At 58.3% G+C, this 12,694-nt stretch overlaps 1 long non-coding RNA gene across 1 annotated transcript; it reads right to left on the bottom strand.

The window, feature by feature from the left end:
- Positions 1 to 5,381: 5,381 nt before the first annotated feature.
- LOC109265287 (uncharacterized) lies at positions 5,382 to 7,257 on the bottom strand. The gene is made up of 2 exons (XR_002079098.2): positions 6,929 to 7,257; positions 5,382 to 5,603 (listed from the first exon to the last, which is right to left on the bottom strand). It is a non-coding gene; the product is annotated as an uncharacterized LOC109265287 (long non-coding RNA).
- Between the last annotated feature and the right edge of the window lie 5,437 nt (positions 7,258 to 12,694).

The raw sequence follows: 12,694 nt of genomic DNA, 5'->3' as shown, positions 1-12,694 counted from the left end.
CACAACCTGGCTCTACCTTTTACTCATACCATAACCTTGGACGAATCACCTGACCTCTGGACCGAACTTCCTCGTCTATAAAATGGGGCAGCGATGGTTATCTCCGTGGGCCCTGGGGTGAGAATTAGGAGGGAGTGTGCAGGAAGCGCAGGCACAGGACCTGATAGGCGAGTCGTAGTAGTCGAAATTTGGCGACCACCTGCCTGAGGGCTCTGCCAAGGGTCACCTCCTCCAGGAAGCCTGCTTGGCCTCCATCTCACCGGCAAAGCTGCCCCCACCTCCCCTGTAGCTTTTGTCTCGTTTAGCACTGTCTACAAAGGTGCCCCTCCCCTTGCCTGTCTCACCACCCCAGTGAGCTGGCATCGCCTGGGCCCTCAAACCTCTCCGACAGCAGGCAGAGTGCCTTTTTTTTTTTTCTTTTTTTTTTTTTTTGCTCCCTCCTGGGACCCTCAGGTCTACCCTGGTATCTGGCTTTTACAGCTGAGTCCTTCCAGCTCGTCGAGGCAGCATGGACCGGAGCCCAAGTAGTGTGCAGGGCCCCCCCCCCTCCCCCACCGGCTTTGGCTGCCAGCCTCCGGAGAGAGAGCTCCCCGATGCAGGGGGTTGGCCCGATGCAGCTCTTCACCCGGCACAGGGGCCGGGACGCACGAGGCTCCCTAAATGTGCAAGAGAACGGCCAGGATGTTCTACGGGCATCTCTAGGCCTTGGTTGTCACTAAAATGAGAAAGTGGACCACAGTCCCCAGTCCTCTGCAGGGACTGACCACGTTTGCCAAATATTCCTGGTCGGCAGAAGACAGGGCAGCAAAGCAAGGGCATTATGGGGTTTGCTGTAAAGCTTCATCTAGTCACTTTAAAGAAATAGCCCTTTTTAGGGGCGTCTGGGTGCCTCAGTCGGTGGAGCGTCATGACTTCGGCTCAGGTCACGATCTCGCGGTTCGTGGGTTCGAGCCCCGCGTCGGGCTCTGTGCTGACAGCTCGGAGCCTGGAGCCTGCTTCGGATTCTGAGTCTTCCTCTCTCTCTGCCCTTCCCCCGCTCTCACTCTGTCTCTCTCTCAAAAATGAATAAAGATTAAAAAAAAAAATTTAAAGAAATATCCCTTTTGTCCCTGAGAGTATGTCCTTTACGCTCTTGTGCTGTTATTGAAAATGCCACCCCCGCTTTTTAAAGTTTATTTATTTATTTTGAGAGAGAGAGAGAGAGAGAGAGAGAGACCACAAGCAGGGGAGGGGCAGAGAGAAGGAGAGACAGAATCCCAAACAGGCTCCTCACCATCCGCGCAGGGCCCGTTGCGGGGCTGGAACTCACGAACCGTGAGATCACGACCTGAGCCGAGGACAAGAGCCGCCCCCCTGTCAGTCCCCAAAGCCGTTTAAAACATTGTTGGTTTGGAAAGCCCAAAGTCCGGGGCCTGCTGGCCCAGATGGGCTGTGTTTACTGGTAAACACAGAGCACGTTGCGAAGGCCTCCTGACATTTTTCCAGTCTTTCTGTGCCCGGCTAGCTCTCTCCTCCAGATTTACTTCAACATTCTGGGCTGTGTTGGGACTTGCACGTGGAGTATACGATCCTACGTGAGGGCCTGATTTTGATCTTTGACAAATCGAGGGAACGGGGTGTGGGCGGCTGGCTGCCTTGGGAGCCCTCGGGAGTTACACCCACGTGGGGGCCTGGCTCACAAGCCATCAGGCAACCCGGGGTGGGGGGGGGGCAGCTCTGCAGGGAAAGGTTCCCTCTGCTTGGGAGCCTGGGGTGTGCAGGGCAAGGAGCTGGCTGGAGGCAGAAAGAAGGCTGAATTCCACACGTGCGTGAAGGCGATCACGGGAACAGCTTCTAGAAGGTGACGGTGGCGTGGGGCAGGACACCAGAGCAGCACCCTGGCGGGTGGGGTTTGTAGATGGCTGGTGGGAAAACCAGACCCCGGGTAGGGTGGTGAGGGGACCGTCAACTTACCCCTTCATTTCTCCACGTGGAAAAGCAGCATCTGAGCAAAGTGTTAGTGCTGAGTCTAATTTCATGCATTTCTTTAATATTTATTTATTTTTGAGAGACAGAGGCAGAGCGTGAGCGGGGGAGGAGCAGAGAGAGAGGGAGACACAGAATCCCAAGCAGGCTCCGGGCTTCGAGCCGTCAGCACAGAGCCCGACGCGGGGCTCGAACTCACGAACCGTGAGATCGTGACCTGAGCCGAAGTCGGACGCTTAACCGACTGAGCCACCCAGGAGCCCCTAGTGCCGAGTTTAATTTTAAAACAACCCTCCCCCACCCCAGAAAACACAATCTAGTATGGCTAAGCAGGTGGCCAGGACTGGGCTGCCGCTTTCCACACAGGACTCCTATTTCACTGGCCGGCGACCCCCTGATTTCCCCGTGCGAGAGCAAGGCGGTCTCTGGGCTCCTGCAGACTTGCCAGAAAGTTCCCCCACGCCGCCTTGTTTCCCACTCTCTGGTGTGTGTGGCCTTCGGGCCCCCTGCTTCACACGAGGGAGAGCCTCCCATTAGAAACCTGGTACCTTGACTTCTGTCCTCATATGTCCCGCTCCACCAAGGTCAAGGCCCAAACTGTCCAGATTGGCAAAGGCCCTCGGGACAAAAAGGCTGTTGCAACCTCTCTCCTTGCCTGCTGTCCCTCCCACGCCAAACTTGGCCTGGAGGTGTGCCAGTATTTTGGCCACTTTTAGAGGTTTTTAACATAATTGGTAAGCACTTTAAATTTTTTTTTAATGTTTATTTTTGAGACAGAGAGAGACAGAGAGAGAGAGCGCACGAGTGGGGTAGGGGCAGAGAGGGAGACACACAGAATCCGAAGCAGGCTCCAGGCTCCGAGCTGTCAGCACAGAGCCCGACGCGGGGCTTGAACTCACAAATGGTGAGATCATGACCTGAGCCGAACTCGGACACTCAACTGACTGAGCCACCCAGGTGCCCCAGCATTTTTTAATACATTTTTTAAAACTTATTTCGAGAGAGAGAATTGATCCAAATAACCTTGCCTGCCATTGCCTCAATCATCGATGATATTTATGTATCTTTTGGTTCAGATGTTAAGCACGGGGACCTGGCTCTCCCTTATGCTGGGTGCATCCCTGCCTTGCCTGGCACAGGAGCAGTGGTCACTAATCAGGGGTTACACCTTAAGAGTGGCATCGATCCGGAGCAAAGCAGTTCACTGCCGTCCTTCCTGGACAGAGGGTCAGGTGCCCGGGCTCTCTCCTTGCTTGGCTGCCCAGTGAGGTCATCGACGACATGCCCACTGTGCACAGGGCACTTCGGCCTCAAGTGGGCCTGCAGGCTTGTGGTCTGCTCCCTGCTCCCAGGGTTGGCAGCCACAGAGGGGCTGAGCCACAGCTCTGAGCCGCCAGCCCGGGAGCCGCGGGCCTGGCCCCAGCGCCCGCCTGCCCGGCTCACGTGTCCTTGCTTTTTCCACTGTGCCCACCACTCCCCTCCTGGGCTCTGTGACCTTGGACAGCCACAACCTCCCTACGTCCGTTCCTGACTGTAAACTGAGAGGCTGGGCTGGCTGATCTCAAACGTCCCCCGCCAGCTGGGGACTCTGAGTCGTGCCTGGGGTTGTGACTGGGACATGCCCCAGGAGCCAGCTGCCAGGGCCCACGAGGGAGGCATTTTTTCCTGCCTCGCTGGGGGGGGAGCAGACACATGACTATCCGGGCTGAGCGCTTGCCGTGAATTACGATCAGTGGCTGGTGCTCTGTGCTTTGGAAATGTGTTCAGGACCGACCTCCAGGCCTGGGATCATCGGAGCCTGTGGCCTGGTTGGGGAACCAGCTCCCTTTTTCTGCTGCTGGAACCCCCCCGGGCCAAGGCAGGTCAGCGGGAAGCCACCCACCTCTGTCTTCGGCAAACACAGAGTAGGAGGGCGGCTCCACGTCGTGTCCCAATCACATCCCACGGAGGGGACACTCACTGTGGCCTCCTACCGTCCAGCTCGCTCTTCCCGTGGGTCTCCCAGTCACTTGCTGCTTTGGTCCAAAAATAGCACTTCTTGTTGGAACCAGCGGAGGTCATAGATCCTGCCATAAGATGGAGGGGTTCCTGGGTGGGGCATGCTCTGGCGACACAGCGGGAACCCGGGGCTGGGTTGTCCTCACTCGGGCACCAGGGTGTGAGGGAAACAGGAGGCCGGTTCCCACCCAGACCTGGGCCTCCTTGCCCAGTCGCTTCGGCCCCCTCCGGAAGGGAACCTGAGAGGTCGGCCCATGGCAGAGCAGGGCGGGGGCAGCTCTTGGCAGGACCCGAGGTCCAGCTGGAACTTTCTGGACTGGGGGAAAGGGCAGGACCCCCGTGGAATCCTCACTGGGCCCCCCGGGGCCGGGTACGGGCCCTGAAAGGAAGATTCAGCCAGCCGTGTGGGTGACACGGGGCTCACCCTGAGAGAGGCTCCCTGTCCTTAGCACCCTTTCGTTCAGGGCACCGAGGTCGTGCTGGGTCTGAGCTCCAGCGCCGGCCTCACCCCTCAGTGATTCCCTCTCCTCGCGGGGAGAACTGAGGCCGCCCTGGACGGTCACTGCCAGAGTCAGAGGCAATGAAGACCAGCGTGGCCCGGTCAAAAGGCTCCCGGCCCCGACTCCTCCCCCAGCCGCCTGCACAGCCCTTTCACGTGGGCCCTCGTCTCTCACTTCCCTTATCCACCAGCCGCCAGGCTCTGACCCACCCTCTCACCACATCCCTGAGGGCCAGGGTCACATCCCCGCGTCTCTGCCCAGCATCCCCACTCACAATCCGATGTGTCACACTAGCTTTTCCTTGTGCAGGGCACCACCTCTTTCAGGAAGTCCTCCCTGATCTCCTCTCCCCGGGCCCTGTTTCTCCACTGTGTTTCATCAGCCCCAGGGCCTCTGCGGATCTTCCTGGGTCCTACATGCCTGTTTCCTAGTCTATCTCCGCGAGACTGGAAGCTTCTTGGGGTTTAGGATCTCATCTGAGGTTATTAATAAAAACAACAACAGCACAGGGGGCGCCTGGGTGGCTCAGTCGGTTAAGCATCCAACTTGCTCAGGTCATGAGCTCGCGGTTCGTGAGTTCAAGCCCCGTGTCGAGCTCTGTGCTAACAGCTCAGAGCCTGGAGCCTGCTTGGGATTCTGTGTCTCCCTCTCTCCCTGCTCACTCTGTCTCTCTCTCTCTCTCTCTCTCTCAGGAAATGAATAAACATTAAAAAAAAAATTTTTTTTAAATGACAGTATAAAAAAATTGCCCTTTTTTTTTTCTTTTGGTATTTTGCCTCCTACATGTTCAGATTTAACAAGGCCCAGCTATTTTGTGCAGGAGTCTCTCTAGCACTACAAGATTATTTTGTAATGAAATCTATCACATAGGTGCTCTGTAATTTTGCCTGTTTTTATGGTGATACATATGACATCAACTGTGTTTGAATAAACTTTTTATTTTTTTACATAGTCATTTTTTTGTTGGGGTAAAATATTCATCAGATAAAGTTTACCATTTCTAAGTGTGTGGTTCCACGGCATGAACTTCCATATCGCCGTGCAAACATTAACACGGTCTGTCTCCTTTCCTCTTTCCCAACGGAAACTCTGTCCCCACGAAGCACTCGCTCCCCACTTCCCATTCAGGAGTTTTAGTTGCTGTAAAAGAGATTTTGGAACATTCGGTGGAATCAGAGATCCGCGGCTGAGATAGGGTCCCATCAGGGTTAACTTCCTGATGCGAAATACTGCGCTGTGGTTGTGGAGGACAGACGGTCCCAAAGATTTTGTTTTCATGACTCCTTTGTGCTCTTAAAAGCTATTGAGAACCCCAAGACATTTTGCTTACATGGGCTATCCTCGTTGATATTTCCAAGGATTCGAATTAAAGTGAAAAAAAAGCAAACAAACAAACCCCTTTATTTTATTTTATTTTATTTTTTAACGTTTATTTATTTTTGAGACAGAGAGAGACAGACCATGAACGGGGGAGGGGCAGAGAGAGGGGGAGACACAGAATCGGAAGCAGGCTCCAGGCTCCGAGCCATCAGCCCAGAGCCCGACGCGGGGCTCGAACTCACCGACGGTGAGATCGTGACCCGAGCTGAAGTCGGACGCTCAACCGACTGAGCCACCCAGGCGCCCCAACAAACCCCTTTAAATATTTACTAATTCATATAAAAATAAGAAGTCCTGCCTATATGAAATTTAAAACATTTTTTACACACTGATTATATTCTTCAGAGCCCCCCCCCAAATTGTTTAAAGCATTTTTGTAAGGCTCTTGAACGTCTGGTTTAATAGGCAGTGGCTGGGATCTCAGCAGCTTCTGCGTCTTGCCTGCTGCCTTGTGTTGTTTCTGGCGATGTCTGTGAAGAAAATCTTAGCCTCACGCATGGTCGGGGAGAGAGGCGATTGAATAGTTTTTTCAGGTAAGTGTGGGTATTTGATCCTGAACCTAAACTCAGCAAATGAGTGTTTCTTTTCAATTTTTCTTTTTAAATTTTCTTGATAATTTAATTTTAGAGACAGCACGAGCAAAGGGGGTCGGAAGACAGAGAGAGAGAGAGAGAGAGAGAGAGTGAGAATGAATCCCAAGCAGGCTCCACGCTCAAAAGGAGCCCTACACAGGTACACAGGACAGGGCTCAATCCCACGCCCCTGGGATCATGAGTTGAGCTGAAATCAAGAGTCAGACGCTCAGCCGACTGAGCCATGGCTCCCTTGCTGTGGTTCCTGAATGGTGGATACGCTACCCTGGAGGGAAAGCCAGTCTGCACCCCAGAGCCCATGGACCCACCCTCCAGAGGACTTCCTGCCACCTGGGCAGGCCCCTTGGGTGGCGCTGCATTGGCAAGACCCAGGGAGATGCCCTGGTTCAACCCGCCCTCCAACCCCCCATTATGCGGGTGAGGAGACAGTGGCCCAGGGAAGGACAGGCCAGCTGGGGAGGCCCGCCTCCTGGCTCACTGCTGTTTCCACACCTTCTGGCAAACGCCAAGTGATGTAGGTACAGGCAATGTTTCTGGAACCTCCTATGTAGCTGCGGAGGGACTGGCCACTTGGGTCAGCGGTCAGGACACCGTCCACCTGTCCGTCACCCCTTCCTGAGGGCACCGTTTCTTGCACAGGCCCCGGTCGCGTGGTGGGGGATGGGAGGGCAAGGAGGAGGTCCCCATCGCTTTGGTCCGTGTAGGGCTTTTCCTTGGATTTGACCGGTTTACAAGAAAGGCCTGGAGTGTCCTTCCGTGTCAGGTCCTCCCACGTCAGAGGCGTCGTCGAATGCGCACTTGTTGGATGAGGAATCATCTGTTGGTCGACTGGTGGAGGAGAGATAGAATCAGAATTTCTACCCCCTGGCTGTCTCAAAGCTATTTTGCTCTGTTAACATATAATGGAAGGGGTATTGATTTCAAAACAGTAACAAGAACTTGGCCCCTGCAGGCTGTGTGACCTTGCCCCGGTGGGCACAGCCAGCCCCCAGCTGCTAGAGGGAAGGGCCAAGCCTGGCACCTGAGTGAGCTACTCCAGCTGCTTCGGCCGCTGCCCCCAGGGCAGAGCTGGGAGCTCCCCGAGGCCCAGTCTCTACCTCCTCCTCCAGCAGGGGAGAAAAAGAGGGGAGGGCTGCGGGACCCTGCAGGGGGGTGGAGGCTACATGGCTCTCTCAGCTCAGGACCCCGCAAACCACCCAGGGCGTGTACATGCGTGTGTGCCTGCCTGCGTGACTGTGTGTGGTGCACGCCTGTGGGCAAACGTGCACGTCTGTGAGTATATTATGTGCTCGAGCACGTGCACGGATGCATCAGTGTGCCTGCAAGCCCGTGTGCGTGAGCATACGCACCTGTATGCACGTGTGTGCCCTGTCTGTGTGTGTGCACGTGCACGTATTTGCGTGTGGTGTGCATTCACAGCTGTGCGTGTGAGCCTATTTGTGGGCGTTCACGTCTCCGTGTGTGCACACGGGTGAGTGTTTCGTTTCCTCCCTGGGGCCCCCCTGAGTGTTGTGGAGATTTGGGGGGAGGGGGTGTGCAAAGGCAGGCCTGGAGAGAGCGGCTGGCTTGGGCCTGGGCCTGCCCTTTACTCACCCACAGTCTGCTCAGATCAGAGGACCTTGGGACCTTGCACTCTGCAAAGCCATGGTCAGCCGGGTAGGATATGCTTCCCAGGAAGACGCTGCCAGCACCTTTGACCGTCTCTGTTTGCTTATTTCCATCTTGACCTCATCTCGCCTGTGTTGTTTTTGGTTTCTAGCCTGTTCTAAGAGCCAGCCGCAATGCTGTCCCTGGGGGACCTCCATCTTTCAGTTGCACAGGGAAGCGTCCCCACCCCATCGAGGGAGCCAGGTGCACCTTGCTCCAGGCCTGACTTTGGGGAGTGCCCTTCCCTGGTGATCCACCTTCCCCCGTGGCCACTGAGGTAGCTGCCTGGCGTCCTTCCCCCTGGGCCCTGGGGGGATTGTCTTTAAGTCTCCACCATAATGCGAACAGAACAGCCATCGGTTTCCCTATGATTTGCTCCACCGGAAACAAAGACAGGATTGTAAGGGCTTGTGGGAAAGGGCAGCAGTTCGTGTGGCACAAAGAATTTATTTTTTCCTTCCCTGATCTGAGCCCTATCACCAGGCCCCTGGCTGCCTGGGAAGCTGCTGTGGGAGAAGGCTGCTCAGGTGGTGTGGGTGGCCCCTGTGGCCCCCAATGTGCCTCGGGGGCATCTGTTCTGTTCTGGGACATCCCAGTCCTCCCATATACGTGCCTGTCCTCCCTCCAGACACTGGTCTCTCTGGGCCTCCCTCTCTGTCCTCCCTCCAGACACTGGTCTCTCTGGGCCTCCTCCTCCAGCCGCCTCACAGGGTTCTGGGGCCTCGCCTCTGGCCTTAAGCACTAGCCCCTGTTGCTCTGGGCCGTGCCCTGGGCAGATCTTCTCCTCTTCCCAGTCGTGTCCCCCTCCTGGTGCTCCCCAATCCCTGTCTGGCTCCACAGAACCCCTCAGGAGGGAGCCTGGCACCCCACTTCCCTGGCACACGCCCCCCCAGCTCCAGCCAGGCTCCTCACGGGTGCCTCTCTCATCACCTCCTTGCCCGGCTGAGTCACCACCTGACCCACCCCCCCACCCCCCACCCCCCCCCACCCCCCCCCCCCCCCCCCCGCCGAAAGCACCTTTGATTCCTCACTGCTGCCTAAAGTGCTCCGCAGACTTTGGTGTTGTGCAGGAGAAAGTGCCTCTCAAGGGCTGGGGGTTTGCATGCAGAGGGCACACGGGGAGGAGGAGGGACAGGAGGAAGGTGACCCCGAGGGGAGCCAGGCCAGGGGGCAGCGCACTAAGGCTTGGTCATCCGGGCAGTGGGGAGCAGGGTCAGAAAAGTCACTCTGGGGGAGGGGGTCAACTTTGCAGGTGGAGGGGTCAGGGAGGCGACGGCATCGTGAGGACCACAGAACCAGAGGCCTGGGGCCTGCAGGAGGCTGGCAGTCACTTGGCATGGCGGGGGCAGGCTTGGGTCTTACGGAGCTGAGGTGAGGACCGTCAGGGAGCAGGGCACCCGAGGCCAGGGGCAAGTGGCCGGGAGCGCGTTGGAGACAGAGCTCTGCCAGCAAGGCCTGGGGGGAGGGGGGAGGGGGAGGGCCGGAGCGGGCTGAACCGATACATTCAGTCCCCAGCTGGCCCCAGCTGGCCCTGTGGTAGGCTGCTAGTGACTCCGTGTGCAGGCGAGGAAACTGAGGCAGAGAGGCTCAGAGCTAGGACTGGGATCTGAGTGGCGGCTCCCAGCACTGTGCAGCTCTCCCCCTCCAGGGAGGGAGGGGCCCCGGGGTGGGGGCCTCTGCGGGGTGTGGGGCTGGGCTGGGAGGGGGTAAGGGGGGGTAGCCCCGAGAGGGGGGCTAGGAGGGGGGAGGGGCTGAGCTGGCGCGGGGGGCCTTGACCCCGTGAGCTCACCTGCGGCCCTTCCTTCTGTTCAGAACTTCTGATCTCCTTTCCGCCCCCACGCTCGGTCACCCTCCCCCTCTTGGAGGAGTCGCAGGTTAAGACACAGGTTGCAAGAACCAGAGAATTCTCGTGCTTGCTTTTGGGGGAGGTCACCGGGAGGAAGTCCCCCGGGTGACCCTCCAGCAGGACCCGGGCAGTCGGAGGCTCCTCACCCCTCCCGTGCCCTTGGGATCTACACTCTGCCCACCGTTCCCACCCTGGGAGCCCTTTTCTGAAGACACAGCCTCGAGAGAGTGAGGTGTTGTTGAGACCACCTGGGCTGTGTACTCGACTGAACCCGGTTGAAGCCTCCATATAAACCCTGATGATTCTGGCAGGCGGGTGTGGGGGGCGACACATCTCGTGGCCACTGAAGTCAAGCCTTGCGACGAAGTTACTTTGCTTTTTAAACCCGTCACCTACAAAAAAAAAAAAAAAAAAGTGGAGTATCTGGGGCCCCAGCGATGGGCTGGAGCCCACACAGCAGTCCTCAGAGCCCCGTGAGACCCACGACCCAAAGCCAGGCGGGTGGAACTGCCAGGTGGGCATCCTGGCAGCATCGTCCGCGGGGCAGGCCCGGGAGCGTGGCCTGGAGTCACCCCTCCGCAGGGCCCAGGCTCTAAGACACCCAGCCTCCTACTGAGCTGTCCTGCCAGGCAGCTGCCTCTTGGAGGAGGCAGGGGAGGACTCCCGGGTTCCTCTCTGCTAGATGGGGGGTTTAGGGAGCCCCAGACCACCTGCCCCGCCAGCTCCCGCCCACCCTGGAGAGCTGAGGGTGTCCCCAGGCTCACTCTGAACCCGAGACCCCGGTCCAACAGCTAACGCAGCCTGGGGCTGGCTTCCCCAGAAGAGTACAAAATCACGACCTCATGCTGTCCCAGTCCTGACCGCTGCAGCGGGGGAGGGTGCAGCAAGGGAGAAGAGTCCTGGCTTCCAGCCCTGGCCGGCCCTGACCTTGGCCTGGCCTTTGGACTCTCATGGCCATGCCGCCCGGACGTTGAGTGAGGCCCTCGGCCCAGTGGCTCCAGGGATGGCCGTTCCCGTAACAATCTGCCCGCATCACCTCCCCACCCCGCTGCTCCCCTGACCCTGAGTGTCTCCAGTCCCCCCAGCCAGGTGCTGGCCACCGGCCAGCCCTTGGGCAAACGGCACCACCACTACCCTATGCCCCCAGGGCTGTGTGAGGCCCAGCTCTTTCTGACACGCCCCCTCGGGCCTCCAGCCTCCTCGAGTGCCCAGGACACACCCCTCCCCGCCACCGCAGCTCCTGTCCACGCAACACCCAGCACAGATCAGGCACCCAGAGAACGTCAATTACAAGATGAAATCCCAGGCTGGGTCTGGTTGGAGGTCAGGGGTCAGATCAAGGGGTTAAGCCCCTCTGAGGGGTGGGGAACGCTGGGTCCCTCCCTGCACACAGCTTCACAGGCGATCTGGACCGAGAGGCCAGAGCTGAGCGGGTGCACATCTCGTTGTCCTGCGGGGGCAGGGAGGGTGGTTGCAGACCACCGGCTGTCCCGGCATCTGGATCTTACTGCTGGACGTGAGGCCTCAGGTGCCAGGCCACAGCCTAGACAGCACCCCCCGTCCCCCAAAGGAGGCACCTTGACTTACCTTCCCAGCCTGCCTGGGGCCGGGCTGGGTGTGAAAGCATAACCCAGAAGCCCGATGAAGATGCCTCTGGCCTGGGCCTCGATCCCGCCCATCCTGGGGGCCACTTCATACCCTCAGCTCCTGTCATCGGCCCAACCTCCTGACTTGAGGACCTGGCCCTGGCCCCGGGCCCGAGAACCACACTGATGCTGGACAGCTCCTTCCAGAAGCGTCCGGGCCCTCAAGCCACGTCCCCGCACCCGTGGGGCTTTGCAACGCTCACTGGTGTCACTGACACCCCACCCCACAGTCCCTGAAATGCAGGGAGGGCTCGGGAGCTGTCCTGCAATGACAGGCCTGGTTCTGGATTACTCTTCCCCACTTGATGCCCCCCCTCTCCCGCCCCCACCAATGACTTCTATGCCTTGCAAGTGTCTGTCTTGTCTTCTCAATCCCTCGCGGGGCCTCCACACCTCTGTCCTCCTTGCCTGGAGTTCTCTCCGTCATCTACACTGACTGTAAATCTCCTCCTGCCTGCAGCCGAACTCCCCGGAGTCTCCCCTGCCTCATCCTGCCACCTCCCTCCACCTAGGGTTCCAAGGGGCCTGCCCCAGGACCTTTGCACCTTTGCCCCTTGCTGCTCCCTCTGCCCGAAGCCCCCCTCCTGCCCCTGCTGCCTGGTGATCCCAACACACCAGAGGCTCTCACCCTTCTAGAGGCTTCCCTGGGCCCTAGCGGAAGCGAGCCCCTGGCCTGTACTCTCCTGGTGAAATGCCATCCCCGAAGCCTGCCAGCACCGTCAGGGACAGGATGCGGCTGGCTGCTCTCGAGTCCCCTTGTGTGTAGCGTGACTTGGGAGAGTGGCTCCTTCAGAGCCAAGTCTGTTCCCAGCGTTAATGACCTCTGAGATTGGACCCCAGAGAGCATCGGGGAAAAGAATGAGGCCAGAGGGCCCCACAGCACCAGTCCTGGGGCCTGGACTGGGGAGCATGGGGTGGGTGGCTGCTGGGCTCTGCTGAGTGCCCCGAGGTGACGCTCCCTCTAGAGGCCCACACCTGCCTGGTGAAACCCTCACCCCCTCACCCAGCTCTCTGCCACGGCTGTCCCGGTTTCCTGTCCTGCCTTCCTGTCCACAAGGCAGCCAGAATGAACTTCCAAGACGCACACCTGGTCTCGTCACAAGCCCACTAAAAGCTTCA

This window comes from Panthera pardus, unplaced genomic scaffold, assembly GCF_024362965.1.
Source record: "Panthera pardus isolate Hobbes unplaced genomic scaffold, ASM2436296v1 HiC_scaffold_6, whole genome shotgun sequence".
NCBI lineage: Eukaryota > Metazoa > Chordata > Mammalia > Carnivora > Felidae > Panthera > Panthera pardus.
This window is presented reverse-complemented; position numbering and strand designations above follow the sequence as displayed.